Raw genomic sequence first — 17,181 nt, 5'->3', positions numbered from 1 at the left:
TCATGCATTATAAGTCAAATTTGGTCGAAAATGGAAAATTTACCGTTCAGTGTACTTAAGCCCATATTCCAATACATAAAAAATGGCCAATATTTCTATATTCAAAGCTATGTATCTCGGTAACACCTTATTATAAAAATCATCACTTCATCTTGAAATGTACAATAGAATTTCCCCTTTCATCTTCTGTGAACGATTCATAAAAAATATGTTCGTGAAGTGAGATTTGATTGTTGATAAAAATCCGGGAATTATAGATATTTTTCTCATAGATATTTTTACGGTTTTGCCAGTTCTATGATAGAGAAAAGTGATTCAAGATGGATTTTAGGCAACTGAGCTCGTAGAGAATGAATTTATCTACAATTTGGAATCAATCATGAGTTTCTATAATGTATCAGACTCGTTTTAGAAACTCTTGATCAACAGTAAAATCAAGGAGAAATGTAAAAGCTGAAATCGCCATTTTTAAAATCTTCTGTAACTTTCGAATTGTATTGGAATCGAAAGTATTATTCATTGGAGTGGGTAGAGGGGGACAATTCTCATATCCTTACTAGATTTGGAAATTTTATCAGAAGTATTTCACAAGACATGCAGCTTTGAATATAGAAATTGGCCATTTCTTGTGTATTGGAATATGGGCTTAAGTACACTCAGGCTCAGTCCACTTCATGCATCTAACGGGTGATTCTCATAGAAAATATTCTCATGAACTTATGTCATTGTGCGAAATATCAATGTGAGGACAATGTAGTTGGTGATGATGGTTGAAGCTGAAAATTAGGTGTTTTTCACAATACAAGGAGCATTGTTGTCAGGTGTACCTGGAAATCTATATGAGATAGAGCGCTCTACCTAATCTCAGATTGTAGAGCACAAAAATATGCTCAGAGGGATTTTGAATTATATATCTAAATGGTAACGGATGAAAGATATTGTTGATCAAAAACTAAAATTAATCAATATTGATTTTTTCTTCAAATTTCAATCATTTTTGAAAAATCATAACTCAGTACTCATTGGAGATAGAAAGTTCCGAATGATCTCATTTTATTCATAATTTTATAATCTAAAAAAAGCGAGAGAAAATTCTTCTGTCTAATTACGGGATTTGGCAGAAATAGCTGAAAAATGGAAAATGAGCCGAAAATAAGAAGTTTTGGGCCACTCTGTATCTAGCGCAAGGAAATTTTGCATGAAGAAATTGTTTCTGGACTCTTATGTACCCAAATAATATATTAAAAAATCAGAACTACAATATAAATTGCATGCACCAATGTAAATAGTGACTGGATTAAATATCTAAATCGTCATTGGTTGATTATCTGATCTGTGGATTCAAATCTGATTCTTTGATCTCTGGTAGTGGATTAAATTATAGAGAGGGTCAAATTACCTCAACGTCACCTACATCACTTGTAATGAATGTATTAAATGTGAAATTGAAGACATTTGTATCATTTTACCCAATTACCGTACACACTATTACCGTATTACTGTATTACCAAATCAATGTCACCCACATCACTTGTGATATATCAAAAAATGTAAAATTGAAGACATTTGGATCATTTTACTTAATTAAGCTCTTACTTTACCCTCCTAGGCAAGAAATGTGTGTAACCTGAACACTATTGTATAGTAATTCTACCATTCCTATTTCATTCTCAATGCAGATTTTTTTTAAGTTTCTTTTTCAAATTTATTCTGCAGATGCTACTTTTTTATAATGTTATACAAAACTTATCATGCAATATGAAATGATACTCTCTCTTCATTAATTGAAGCTCACTGAACTCATCACAATATTTGTAATCAAATTGTCAACAAAACAAGCACTTGTAAATAATACAGCGTGACAATAATCCCAATCAACACCGTCCAATTAACGATTCAAATCAATTGTAAGTTCATGACTATAGTCAGTGATTGCCAATGAACCGATTTTACTGATCATCGGTTATCGGTGAAGCGACGAAGAACAGTGTCCTCTAATTAGGCCAGTTATTCGATTGGAATGTCGCCCGCTTCTACACGAAAATGCAAACATTCTGAATCAAAATGGCGTCTGTAATATTGGTCGAATCGTGTGTTTTGGTCACTGTTTACAAACTCTGTTGTAATAAGGGAGGCGTAACTGTTAGTTTTGTGGTTTTGATTTGCTTCCATCGATGGTGGAAATTAGGAAAATTATCACGATGTGATTTGAATTCAACATCCAATTCTGACTTTATTAGGGTTCTGCACTCCCACTTCTATGAGAAAAATATGATATGTCCATATCGCTTTGCAAATCATTGTAGGAAGATCTATACTGCAACACTTTGATTAATTGATCAAAATCTATAACTACTGTTTGTACATTTCAGACGTTGGATACCGGTACTGAGGAGAAAATTGAAGTTCTACTTCCAAGAGGTAATAGAATCAAATTATATTATTATTATAAAGAATGTTTATATACTGTATTACTTATGAGAATTCCCAATAATACAATTTTATTCAACAAAATGGAGAAGCTTCAATATTTTAAAAAATCAATATAAAAATTGAGATAACTAATTGAATCCAGTTATTCTTTTGCCTACTGGAAAAATACATTTTTGATACTTTGTTGGAGAAATTGTAGATTGTATCCCTTAAATTCAATGTATGAGAAAACCTACTATACTGAAAAAGCTTAGATATTGTCCAACCACAATTTTTTTGAATCAAGAATTTTTCTGATAGTTCTCGATTTCTAATAAATCTTCGGTTGGACGATATATATAGTATTCTTATTTAGTATGGATGAACTACCACAATATCTATCACCTTTACGACTACTCATAAATTGTATAGTTGATTTAGTTCATACATCTTCTATGTACAAGAAAGTTCCCTCTGTCCATGTAGTTGTATTATACTACTGAGTCAGCCTCCAGAAATATTTGTGGAACCTCATGTAACTCAATGAAAATCATCAAAACAACTCATATCACATATTTTCCTCTCAAGATGAAATCTCAGTTTATTACACTCGTTCTCCGTAATGTAGGCGGGGTCAAACTTTTTCAAAACTCGCAAACTTTCAACGCATTTTGATGACAAACGACAATCACAATTCGGCTGCTTCTCGCTTCCTTCGCCATAAAGCGACCATTACGCCACTTCTCGTCCTTACGAAAGTACAAAACAAAATGGAAAGAATCTCGGCAGCGAACTTTTGTACTTTGAGATGCTTCTCTGCACCAGCCAATAGGCTTACAGAGATATGTCGTAATCATTTTTATCCGAGACCTTTTTAGAGCCTCTATACATGCTTAGCACTCTCAATCATCAATCGCCAAGCTCTACATTTTCAGAGTTTTTTGTCCAAATGCACATTTCGCATTTCTTTGCAATGCTAGGGATAAAAATGAAGTCTCATTTCCTTTCTATGGGTATGCTGTTGTTAACATTATGAAACTTCCAGTGTTCCTGACAAATTTATGACACAATATGCTCAGATACGAGTTTTTGGGATTGGAACAATCTCTTCTAAGGAAAACCTACAGTCTCATGAGAAAAAAAATTGTTGCTCAGATGAATATCACAAGAATGTATTCTGTTGCGTCAATTTTTGAATGGAGAATTCTCCTGGTTCCGCAGGAAGAGTATAGCCCTTAAGTAGCCTCGTAATAGGCATATAGACGCAAAAAGCATAGCAGCCTCTTAGTAATAAATAGCCATAATAGTATTTCAATATTAGCCTATTATCATCATCATGTTGTTGTAGCATTTCATTGATATTATGGTACCAGTCAGGAATAATTTGTTCTTAATCTAAAGTCGCTTACTTCTGTATGGAATAGAGGTTCTGCGATAAGTTGGTCTAATTAGAAAATTATATCACCTGTATTAGCTTTATATTTTGGAAAGAACTTATATTATAGGAATATGGACTTGATTGAAAATAAGGAGGTGCCAAGTTCAGAACGGTATAATCTTACAATCGTGTTATTAAAATGGTCCTTCTTAATAAACTATTGACATGTAGTGGACTTGAAATAATAATATTTTCAAGTTGGTATTTGAAAACTCTGTATTTTCTCACTGCACTTGAAAATCAGTTTGCGAGTGATATATGAAATTAAGTGTCCCGTCTAGATCAAGAGCTCAGAAGTCGCATCCTCATGCATAATAAAGGTGATATTAGTGAGTATTGTAGCTCTTCAGTAGCCCTACGATATTTGCAACAAGGCCTCTGTAACCTATTAAATTAGTTACTGGATTGCTCACAGAAATATTGAAACCACTTATTCTAAGATCCCAGCATATTTTCTATAATACGATACGACGTTTTTCTGAATAAAGCGTTTCATAGTAGGCTAGAATATAGGACGAAAAGATTCTTAAAGACCAAAGAGATGAAAAGATGCGACTTCAAAGTCCATGTTGGTGATAAACCAGCGGGGCATAAACTATACAGTACTACATACCGCATCTTATACTAAAAATAAGTGAACAAACAACACTAGCTCTCATGGTTCTCTTTAGAAGATAAATAAAACCTAACCTACAGATAAGAAACGTACTCGTAATTTATCCTAGCTTTATCTCTGGGTGGATAAGAGAAAGAAAATTAAATTTTATGCCTGGACCAGGCTTGGTTCAATAACCCTGGAGTTATCTGGAAAACGTCAATAGCGCTGGATCATGTGTGGAGAGGCAATCAAAAATATCTTCTGTGACAATATCTGCTATAAATCGTCAGTTAATGTCAACATAACATCTAGAGTATTTTAATAAATCATCAGGAAATTGATTGGGGGATGTGTCAAATATGTGACCGATTGTACCTTATAAATAAAATCATGTCAAATGTCATTGAAAAATGTCATTTTTGGAATTGAGTACAAATTGTTATCTTACCCTTTTTCAATTTGAAAACACTTCACTCATCCGATTTTTCTCCACTCTAGATGGTTTTTGAGCGGAGCAGGAAATAGAGAGCGTATTCAAACTATTTTTGGCGTATCTATTGTAATGATATAGATCGACGTTTTTTAATCAGAATTTTTTTAGTCGAGTGGATCAGATGCTGGCTTTGTGATTCAGAGGCCCCGGGTTCAAATCTCGGCCCGAGCAAGATATATCTCGGGCTACTCCCGTGTTTCGGATGGACACGTTAAACCGTCGGTCCCCGCTGCCTAAAAAGTAGTGTAAGAGTAATGTCAGAGGCCCTGAAATTGATCAGTTGCGACCTGAAAACTCTGACACCAGACCTGAGCCAGTCAGGTCACTCGATATTATTATATTATAATTATAATTATTATTATTATTTAATCAGGATATATTGTGAATTTGGTCATTAGGAGATGGGAAGAAAAGACCAAAAAATGTCTTGAAAAAATAGGAAAATTTCCATTCCACATTATTGTCACATCTCAATCTCGTCTTAAACAATGAAATGAACCAGTTGTATACAGTTATGATACGTTAACATACTTTAAGCTGACAATGATTATTGTACAATCTTGTATAACGTGTATAATTTGGTTTCTTTGCAATTGAATGATAGGAGCTTCAACATTATTCTTCAACTCTTGTATATAAATTAAGTTGATAGTAATCAGGTCTACAAGAGAAAAATACTGGATTCCAAATTACAAAATAGTAATTTAGTATCTCGAATCATTTCAATCAGCTCTCTGCTTTCAACTGGCAATTTAATTGTACTTTGTATCCATTTTGTATTAGCTATAATTATCCACCATCTACTCTCATGCGTAAACGATGGGATATAACTCTGCAAGAAACGCAATTGAGAGATTAGACTTGTAAGCAAGTTGATTGAGCCATAAATGGAATTACAGCCGGTTGAATACCTTGCCATAAAAAGTCCAGCAATGATTGGCTCAACAATAATCAAACCGTTCGCGGCATTTGTTTCATTAGTGAAATGCGTGCAAAACTGCAACAATCATCGAACCATTCACCGTTCAAACAAGTTAGTTGCCTATCAAAAACAGAGAATGATACTTCAGGACACCGGAGTGGAAGTTAGGAATCTCAAGCATTTTTTGCTGCTTTGCTTAAATTCACTCAGTGGGATTTAATTCAAACTGACAGCATTGGTTTTACTGGAAAGATTGATATTATGTAAAAGAAATGCTGATTGTTTGAAGTCAATCTTACTATATAAGTCAAAGTCATAGTACTTAATAATATAGATAGAGTTGTATGCTATAAGCTAGCCTGGCAAGTAGTGGGCTTCGCCTTGCTAACAAGACTTGACGGCTACGTTGTTTACATAGAAGTATATGTGTATATACAGTAGATATAGGTATATGGTTGTTAGTGGCGCAGCGTGGTGGTGGGGATAGGAACGTGCTGTGAAAAGTGGAGGGGGAAGAGCCAGACGCCACAGTCTGCCGATGGATCAACTTCAGTGCGAGTCGAGATTTCGTCAGTTGCGTTTCTAGAGTCGTGTTGGTAGGTTGTTAGTGGTGTTTTTCGCGCGGCGTGTGAGTTTGTGTGTGGTTTGTTGTTTTTAGTAAACTTTTCAACAACTTTCATCAGTTCTATTGGATTACTTTGCCCGATATCTACACAAAGTAAGTAGTTTTTTGTTGTGGTTTTTCTCTAAAATAATATACTGGAAGTGAGGGAAGTATTTCATCAATCTTGCACCTTTCATGTATTGCAAACGGTTTTTCCAACTATGTCTCAACCCTAAAATCAGTGTTGTTTTGTAATTATAATAGAAGAAAAAACACTCTCGAAATACTCTTGATGCAGGCTACTTTGGAAATTAAGAAGTTTGGCTTTTCAGGAATTCAGTTAAGTATGCAAGAAAATCGCTTTTCCGGAGGGTTTTTATCTCGACCCCAGAATAAAGATGATATTGAAACACATAATAAGATTATGTTACTTCAAGTGTGATTCCCCATTCTAGGATAACATGAAACTATTATCCTGCATTACTGCATTATCTGTATATAAAAACAGATTGGTTCATTTTTCTTGTAAGATAGAAGACTATCAGAAACCTACTGAATGTTTTATCCAGAATGGAATACTAAAGTTCCATTTCCGAATCATATAGAAAATATTGAGTCACGTTTGAAATCATTCTGCATTTTTTATTATTCAATATGCAGTGGTCTTTGAATTTGGTTCGTTGATGATATTTTCGCAGTTACCTTTCACTATACAACAATAATCTTCTCTATTTCAATTTTATTATTGTTACAATTTCTCCAATATTCCAATTATGATAATTCCTCCCTTATTGTTGAACCCCTCCTACATAGTTTTTCGCCCTGCCGAAGGGAGAATATAATAACCGAGAACGCCGGTTCTAGCTTCCAGGTATAGGGGCAAGCCTGTGAACGGGAAAAGCTCTTCATCGATGGTTTTCCGGCTGAGCATGATAAGAGAGGAAACCCCTTATAAAACGCTAAGGTTCAAATTTCGATTAATATAATAGTAATTGCATAGATTTTCCAGGAAATCATGATTTTAGAATTTTTACAACCACCATCATAGGATCGAAATGATCTGATGATTCACACACGGAGAAAAATATTACTGTTGACAATTTCAGTTGAATAGAACGGATAATGATAATGAAAATGAAAATTAACGAAATGAATCAAATTTAGGGAATTTGATAAATCGAATTTTGTTGTCTCTCATAAAATGACTCATCAATATGGTTCCTAAACTCATTCGGTACGCTGATGAGTAGCAAATTATTTATGATATTTTATGGAGAAGTACTGGTATCATACCTTGAATAATGTAGATCGATGATGTCTCTCTCTAGTTAGATTACCTTATCGTAGCGTGCTTCGAGCTCATCGCTGTACTAATGACATATTCCTCTACAGTCCGAATTCTCTCATCATGAGCAATTACCTTTGATCATTGAACATGCTAGTTTCGAATTTATCGTGATGAGAAAGTACAAGATTCGATTACTGCTTCTAGGACTAGGGGTCTAATTCCCAACTGGAAATTAGATTATTCTGTCAGAAGAAAATTTGGGACCGATCTACTGCCAATTTCATTCGTTTTGATGTAGTGTTGGATATTATGCAGTTATGCCCGTGGATTAGATAAGAATAGGGTAAAAATATTATTGATAACGCCGGAAAGGTAGATTTATTTTTCGAAGTAACAAGCTTTTTTCATAACGGACAAACACGATTGACTACATTATTAGGTTTTTTTTTCAAATGCGACAGATTATTCATTTATTACTTGACTATTGATTTATTGTCTCCATTATTATGTCCAAAAAGCAATTTCCTCGTTGACTCATATCTTTTCCTAGGGAACCTGGCAAGAAAAGAATAAAGTGATCTCCAGAAATATTTTCTAAATCTCAGCTTTTACAAAATTACTCCTATGATTTATATAAATTACAGCTACATTGTAATTTGGAATTAGAAATGTTCTGCTTTCTTTCGGTGATCATTAAATTTCCTTGCAGTCTCACAGACTCACAGATTCATCCACCACCATTGCTCCTCTACTTCAATAGTACCTATGCTTCGAATTGCTAAGCTTGTTGTATGCTATGTTTCACGTATTCCATATATTTTCCATGATAATAAACCTTTTGCCAATTCCCTATACACATTTCCGGGTACGCTCTACATTTTCCATGTATGCTATTCATTTTCCATGAATCCTACGCAACTTTTACGTACGCTGAACAATGTCTATGCATGCTCTGCATTTTTCATCAATGCTAAAAATCTACCATACACAGTATTTATATATATTCTCGACTATAGTGCGGTCCACGTTATAATGGCAGTATTTGATTAACTTTGATGTTGCTATCCTTGTCTATCATTCCACAAAGTAGGTGGTACTATCCTTTTTTAGCTGCATAAAGATGCCAAATATGTTTTTGACAATATGGAAAAAAAATTAATTAAGGCAGAGAACAGGCAACGCTGCTCGTCTATCTTTATCCACTGCCATTACAACGTGGACCTCACTATAGACATGTTCTCTGATTCTTTACATTTGTTATGTATAGTAGCCTACACTATGCATTCTCATTACTATGAGTATGATATGCATTTACCAACATTGCATAACATCTCCATCTACACTATTAATACATTTTCTATGCATGTTTTCTGATTATGTACATGTTTTATGTAGCCTACACTATGCATTCTCCAGGTACAGTGACTATAATTATATTTTCTGCAAACTCCATTAACTTTCACTTATGTATTCTGTATTTTGTATGTTATATTGCTATAGGATGTTCAATTCCATGTATCTTGTATAGTTATATTTTGCAAGTACGCATCATACCATGTATGATTGATTAGTAAGTGTGTTGGGAAAGACAGATGCCCCCAACTGCATGGTGAGGGTAAGTGAGGCCGCAGGCGGTAAGGTTGTTAGTGCTTTGCGTTTCAGAGCTCGCACAGATTGACTGATGAACTTGACTTGCTGATGAAGCTCTGTGAGCTCTTTGAGGCCTATTTACAGCTCGGCTGCAGCAGGCGTGTGATCTCATGTCATGATTTACGGCCACATTCGTCACTCATTAAACGGCTACATTGATGGCACTGTGTGCTTCTTCACTGGTCAATTGCTCTCTGAATAATTGTGGAGTGACCTCGAAGAGTAACAAAATATGGATGAACTTGAAACTTGAGAAACTTGAATTATGATTAAGAAAATAGGAATGCTGCTAGTCTGTTTATGAGTAATAATATAGAGTTAGGCTATAATAATATAGGAAAGCCACTATCTGCAAACGAGTTAAAACTGATCAGTAAATCTGAAAATTTTCGTATATTTTTTAAATGCCATATCTTTTTAAATTTGAGTAGTTGTTTTTGATTATTCAAAAAAAAATGTACCCACCTTTTTGCAGTGATGCGGTAACAGCTTCCATAATGAATGTTATAATCATTACAAGATTCTAATTGTAGCATAATTTAACAGTCATTGATAGGTGATTATCACAATCACAATTTCAAAAATATTTTGATCAAATCTCATACTATTAGTCATACAAAAAATCGTATTATTGCTCTCAATTGGCACCAACTACTAGTTTTTTCAAGAGACTTGGGAAATTATCAGTAATAATTCATAAATATATTTTACTTCGATATGACACAAAAAAAAGCACAAGCACAAGTATTATTCTTTACAATCAGCTACCTGTCAACTACATCAGTCAACTACATTTAGTTTTATCGTTCGTATTAATGTTGCGAAGATTGATAAGTAGTTAAAAATCGGTAAAAGTTTGAGTTCTGAGGATCTGGATTCACTTTCCGAATGTAGTAACAGTATTTAAAAGTTTTATAACATTCTCGTTTATCTAAACAGGTTTTCCGCCAAAAATTACGTTTTCCCTTTTTAGATAAATTTTGATGAATCTATAGTACACAGATAATATTTACAGTTTAGCTTTTTGAAGACTCAAATCATGAATTATTTCGGAAGGAACAACGTATTCAATTGTTTACCTGAAAATGTCAAAAAATATTGGCCCATGGGGGGATCGAACCCACGACCTTCGCGTTATTAGCACGACGCTCTAACCAACTGAGCTAATGGGCCGAGTTGATTGACAAAGTTTAGACGTATCTTACCAATGTAAATAAATTATTGATTTTCAAGACTTCATCACTCTTAAGAGTTAGTTAGCAGAAGTTTATGTAACTGTGCATAAAATTTACCTTATCTTATACCTTATACGCGGGTTTTTACAGCCTTTCCGGCCGTTTCCCGCACTCAACACGCCATCTGCCTCTATCTCTCCATACGTCTTGTTGGATGCCCCTGCTCATCATGGCCTCTTCTATGTTTTGCTGTCAAACCGTTCGTGGTCGTCCTCGTTTTCTCCATTTTTCCAATTTTTCTATTTCATTATCCAATAATTTTCGAGTAAATTTATTTCTGACGTTCGCAATGATTCGCATGTAATTGCAGATTGGAGCAGCTTATCTTCTGTTTACCGTGCTTTTTATTCTGCTTCATCATCAAACAATAAATCAGTAATCTCGAGGGTAACGTGATTACGACTACTTCAACTCATTCTGAAGTAACTATGTCACCATAAAACAGTGCGGCTATGGTATCAGTCAGTCACTGTCACTGATAACAATAATCAATACGAGATTTTGAAAAATTGTTTCTTAGATTGTCGAAGTGTTGATGATTGCAGAAACTGATTTTGCAGTCTATATTATTTTTGTAGCTATATGGCAACTGGAATTTTCGGAACTACCGGAATATAAATTAAAATTCATTTAATTGAGTTATTTCAATTTCTCAAAAGTTGTTAATCATCTATTCCCCATGATATTTCAACTGCTCTTTACTGTGAGCCTAGAGGAGAGAGAGATTAAAGTGCCCAGCTAGTGTGTCGGTGTGTTGAAAGTTGGAAGGGTTGCCTCCTGTTCCTTTCAACACACACTGTGTGCCTAGAAAGAGAGGCACAGCCCAGAAGAGCCCAGATTTGCATAAGCCGATTTGAATGTGACTACCGCCATAAACATTGCGCATAAATCTGGGCGTTTATCGCGTCGTTCCGGGTCCCAAACCAAAATTTACAACAAATAAAGTTGGCTTGGCTTTAGCGTCTGATGCCGTGAGAATTGCACATTGTTACAGGTGGTATAAATAGGTATAGTGATAGGTGTAGATATAAATATATAGGCTACGATAGTAGTTGCGACCTTAGAAGGCACTCGCTCCACTCTTCGAGATCCACTTAATACTGTCAGCATTATTCAAATGTGAAGCTATGGTATTATTTATAAGGAATGCTGACAGTTGGTAGTGAACCTCACCAGAGATGATTGCCCACTTTGTTGACCGTTAGTTGTTTCTCTTCGCTCTAGAATTGGAGTGATGCTTGTTTTCCAATGATTTACTTCAAGTAGTTCAACAACAATCTTATTGTTTTTTTGAATTCAAATGGGGCATTAACACCTGCAAGTACATGGTAACAGTTTCAGAGAAAAAACAAAGAACAATCGTTGTGTTTCTTTGGATTGAAATGGACATCACCAGCTGGAATGAAGGTGTAAACGACTACCTACAACAAAGATGCTGCGATTCTTCTCTGTGGAATTACACAGGGAACAGAATGGTCTCTAGATAAAATTGTAGTGGTGAAGGTAGAGTAATTTGAGTGCATATATACAAGGTATGAATCAAATAACGTGGCAGATGGCAATTTGAAATCCAAATATATTCGAGATCTGTTAGAAAGATTGATCTGCGAATACAATGATGGAAGAATATACTGAAAGAAAGATGAAGAAACATGTTGTGAGTAGAATTAAAAAAAGGTACTTGAATTTTTATTTCAAGTTATTGATAGAAAGAAACAGTTATTTCAAGAGAGAACAATATTGATGAAGAATATCATGTGTTGTAGAGAGAATGAAGTAGTCCAGATAAGTTGCAGGAGAATAATTATTGGTAGAATTGAGACGTCCCAGATCGAGAGGGATTTCATAGTGTAATATCTAAGGTATAACTAGAAATTTATATCTCATTGATGCAGTAATTTATACGCATATAAATCTGTGATTATGGTGTACTAAATGATGCCACGTTGGGAGCAAATCAATTACATTTTAAATATGAACGTCCAATATAATCTTGCTCTCACACCAAGATTAGACCGAAGCTCTCTCGGTTGATATCATATAAATTAGGCATTGAACAAGATTTACTGAGCTTACAGTATTTTATTAGATTATATAAATAGTAGAATAGTATATGTGGACTTTGTTTGCTGAGCTCATAAGCTCATATATTTGCCAAAATGCATTCTGCCGTCCTTTATGGCTAAATGCATAATATTGTATGTAGTATGACCAGTGAGGATAGAATTTAAATTCTTACATTCAATACTCACTGAGTGTGAACGGCAAAAGACATGCATAATAAATGAAAATTCATTTTCACAAGAGTATTAAAGTGAATCTATTAGCCGCCATAGGATGTAGAAGTGAAGTGCTATTCCACAATAAAATGCCCAAGACTCCCACTACTCTCTATTGGAAGCCACAGTTCAACCATCAAAACCTTGCAGCTTCTTCTTTCTTCGTGGGTGGAGTCTGGAGTGGTCCATCCTGCACACCTGCCACAAAAACAAACATCCCAGGTAGTTAGTAGTAGCTGCAACCATTATATTATATCTGTATATTGTGAAATATAGATATATTGTATTAGCCACCGATCTACCTGGATCCTGATGCACCATGTGATAGCCTGCCTGCTACAGGAACATTTTCAGTTGTATTTTATTAACCATAGCGAAAAAACGATGCTCAGACACCAAGTGATTTATAGTCTGTAACCAATTATCTATAGGGCTGTTGCGTTTGTGCGTGTCATCAAGCTGAGTGTATGTGTGTGAGAGTGAGTGAGAGAGTGAATGTGTGAGACTGCGTGAGATAATGTTAAAAAGAGAATAATATAAGGGAAGTAAAAAAGAATGAATGGGGAGAGAAATGGTGGAACGTGGAGAGAAGAATTGAAAAAACCGTTTCATTTCACCTGTGTCAAGCACCATTCGTCAGGATCATTCTTCGCTCGATAGCAAGCCTAAAAGCTCAATTTATTGCTCTTGCCATTGAATTCAACGAAGAAAAAGATCAAAAAGAAATAGAAGAATTCCCTCCTTCACTTCTGAAGGTTTCATCTTCATCTTGATCCACTTTGCTCATATGCAATCCTTCCATCAGTGATCTCCTTTCTAAAATAGCATGATGTTTCTTGGTGGAGTAGACCCACTCTTCTTGGCACTATTCGAACGTCCTTCGATTGAAGCTTGATACTTCACTTCTCATCTACATCGTGGTATGGAACAGGAACAATACAAAAGACGATGAAGTGATTTCAATATTGGGCGTTTTTCATCATTCCACAGTTAAGTACTGTAATTTGAATTTACTATTAACAGTATTCTGTGTATTGTATTAAACTCTCTTGGAAAAAAATATATTTGAATAGAGTCTTATTCAATACAGTATTTTAAATTTTCTGTAACAGCAAAAACTGAAAATCACTCTGAAAATAAAAAGTCCGTTAAATCTTATTCAAATTATCATTATTTATCTATTTCATTAATTTATATACGATGCAAATGACACTAATGTAATAATATTGGTGGATAGAACAATAAGGCAATTCTTGTGCTTTTCTTCCAAATTTAGGTGATGGCACAGCTCAAAATAAGGTTAGTTTTTCACATATAATTCCCATCCAATTTCAGTTCAAAATAAACATGGAAACTATAAGTTTTCAATTTAGATGGCTCCGATTGATAACTTATTTCTAGATTTTATTTCAGTCTACATGACTGACCTCCAATCGAATTTTCTGTTCTCCCCAGTTTAGTTGACCAGTCTGGTGGCTTTCGAAAACTCTTCGTTTTGCAATTGTATTGTAGACTGTAGTGGGACCCACTTTGAACTGTCAGCATTCATATGAATTACGCAAATTCTTCCTATTCAACCAACGCTGACCATTGAAAGTGAATCATCCTGTACAGAATGCAAATGAAGAAGTTGGCTTGCTGTGTCCAGACGAGACCGATTCCTCTTTGTTTCCAAGAGATGCTAAAACGGTTCGCTCTGTTCTGTTAATGAGGCGAAACTGGCTGCCAAACTCACACAGTCTGCCTGCAGTCAGATTAATGGACCAGTCAGATTCACTTCATAGTGTCACCATTGTTTTAATAGGAACCGTTGAACTTATTTATGAGAATTGTTGACAATTCAAAGACAATCTCTCAGTGTTGATTTTCACTTCATCTGTCAGCATTGGTTGGGGGAGAATTGTTAGTATCATTTATAAGAAATTCTGACAGTTTGAAGTGAATTCAACTTAAGCTGTTGACTGGCCACGGTCAAATATTTTCGTGTTTTTTTTTTCATTTGCTTCTATAACAGTCACTTAATTTTGTGATATGTATCACAACCGTTTTCAATCAATACTATAACATCATATAACATGATTAACGTGAAACATTCTTAATCAGTGATCAGTTCCAATCAAATCTACCTGAAACTAGACGATATAAATTGATTTGAGCAGGGGTGCCCACAGCATGTTTTGATGTCGCAAATTGCGACATGAAGCTGAATTTTGGGGGGGATTTTTGGAAAAAACTAGGGAAAATGGGGGGGGATTTTTCAATATACAGTTTTTAAGTACCTAAATGGATAACAAATTTTGAGAATTTTGGGGGGGAATTTTGCGACATGGGCCATTGGGGGGATGGGCACCACTGGATTTGAGAATGTGTCTTGTGCGAAATAAATTGATAGTACAGTATTTTTAGATGATTGAATCGGGAATTAATCTTATGAGCTGGTACATCAACAACGTGTCTCATTTAATTATTTGAATTAATCAGTTAATTGAATACTTGCAATTCACTCATTGTGTAGTTGATAAGTTGATATTGTGGTAATTATTCATATTAAATAAAAATACTAAGAAACTGTCAAAAACATTGTTTATCAGATATTGACTGACAATGGTGTAACAACCGAAACCGGTCTTTCTAAATTTTAATTAAATCTGTGGTTTTTGACAATTTCTTAGTCTTTTTATTTAACTTGCAATTCACTTGAATCACTTGTTAGCAATATGTTGTACGGAATGAAGGAATCCAACTGTTTTCATTGTAGGATTAAGCGCTTTCTCCTCTTTTAAATTCATTGTGATAACAAAATCAATTTTTATAGATTTCAATGGTATCTGAATAATCTTGTAATTCCGTACCCGAATAGTAGAAAAGTTCTGAATAATTTTTTTTATCTTCTGGTGAATTTATATTAATATTATAATGGTATGATTATCCGCAACACTATTTTCTCCTTGTCTATTTTATCTTTTTCTGAATATGATGCCCTCGTTACCTTGTGGTTGATTAGTTGTAGAACTATGAGAAATCAATGAGCTTACATTACATTTTGGGGAGTTCTGAACTTACACATTTATTCTTGGTAATTATTTTGAAGCTGAAAGATGCAACCTGTATGTTTTCAAATTTGATCTGTCCATTTATTTATCCTATTTCTTCTTGCTTCAATGTCCTTCCAATGCCCATTTTAGTCCAAGTTCCTTGTAGTCAGTTCCAATGTATCATGGTTCATGGATAAATAAGAAAGTAGAATTAAATAAATATGAACTGGGAAGGTAAGCAAACAAGAGAGGAAAACAAGAAAAGAAAATAGGTCATGTATAATAATTGCATCTGGAGCAAGCTTTTCATCTACTCTGTAACCTTTCCAACGTATTTAGCGAGCTACTTCTCAGCACAACAATGCACACCTGATGAAACCCTCGTTACCACTGCATGGCATTGTACTGTTTTCCACTTGAGACTCACACCAAACACTTGGTACACCTACAGTCGGCACTTACTTCCCATAGTTCACCTCACCCAACCTCTCACCACTGATTCTAACTTTGAGGAGAAGAAGTAGAAGAACCAAACTAATGAGCCGCACGTCCAAGGAGAGAAAAGTAACAGTAAAGTAATGAGTGTCACGTGCGTGGAGAGAAATACAGAAAAGAGAGAGTGTGAGTAAGAGAGAGTGACTAAATGCAGTACAAGTGAATGTGTGAAGGTCTTCTGGACATCCTAAAAGGATTCCTTCTCTATTTCTAGTAGTCGGCCATATACGGGTTCTTAGTCTATCTTGTGTTCTCCTCTGCGTTTCTTCTTCTGTTCTTATCTTTATTCTTCATGCATCTCTTCATTACTTATCCACCTACCCTTCTGACTCACATAATTCTCCTTCTTCTGGTCTTTATCCTACTGTTAATTGATAATTCTCTCTTTCTAAGTATTCATCATTTACCTCGTATCATTTTTCTACTTTATCACCATTTCGTCTGATTTTCCTTCATCCTAAGATTCTTTTTCATCTCTATGTTAGTGTTCTCTATATTTAAATCAAATTTACGTAATCCTACTTCTCCTTTCTCATTCTTAGACTTCTGCCAATCAACCTTTTTCCATTACTTCTATATCAACTTCTCCCCCTCCTAACTCCAAATCTTGTTCTCATTCTTATACTTCTCCAAATCTCACCTGTTTACTAGGTATATGCTTGTCCTATTCTGCTTATTTACTCGTCCTGCCTTATCGAATAACCTTTTCCTCTAGTTCTTTTTCCTTCCCCT

The 17,181-nt window shown here is 34.9% G+C and overlaps 1 protein-coding gene and 1 non-coding gene across 3 annotated transcripts in view; one reads left to right on the top strand and one right to left on the bottom strand.

The window, feature by feature from the left end:
- LOC111049114 (frizzled-5) overlaps positions 1-17,181 on the top strand; it is a 168,416-nt gene that overhangs the window by 89,186 nt on the left and 62,049 nt on the right. Inside the window, exon 3 of one of the 2 annotated variants that reach the window (XM_022335119.2) lies at positions 2,373-2,421. The gene's annotated coding sequence lies outside the window, so the exon portion shown is untranslated. Of the gene's footprint in view, positions 1-2,372; positions 2,422-6,405; positions 6,582-17,181 lie in introns of those variants that run through there. The other variant, XM_039428635.1, reaches the window with a different exon arrangement.
- Trnai-aau lies at positions 10,505-10,578 on the bottom strand. The gene has a single exon. It is a non-coding gene; the product is annotated as a tRNA-Ile (tRNA).

This window comes from Nilaparvata lugens, chromosome 5 (genome assembly GCF_014356525.2).
Source record: "Nilaparvata lugens isolate BPH chromosome 5, ASM1435652v1, whole genome shotgun sequence".
Classification (NCBI taxonomy): domain Eukaryota; kingdom Metazoa; phylum Arthropoda; class Insecta; order Hemiptera; family Delphacidae; genus Nilaparvata; species Nilaparvata lugens.
The sequence above is the reverse complement of the archived record's forward strand: the minus strand, read 5'-3'. Positions and strand labels throughout refer to the sequence as shown.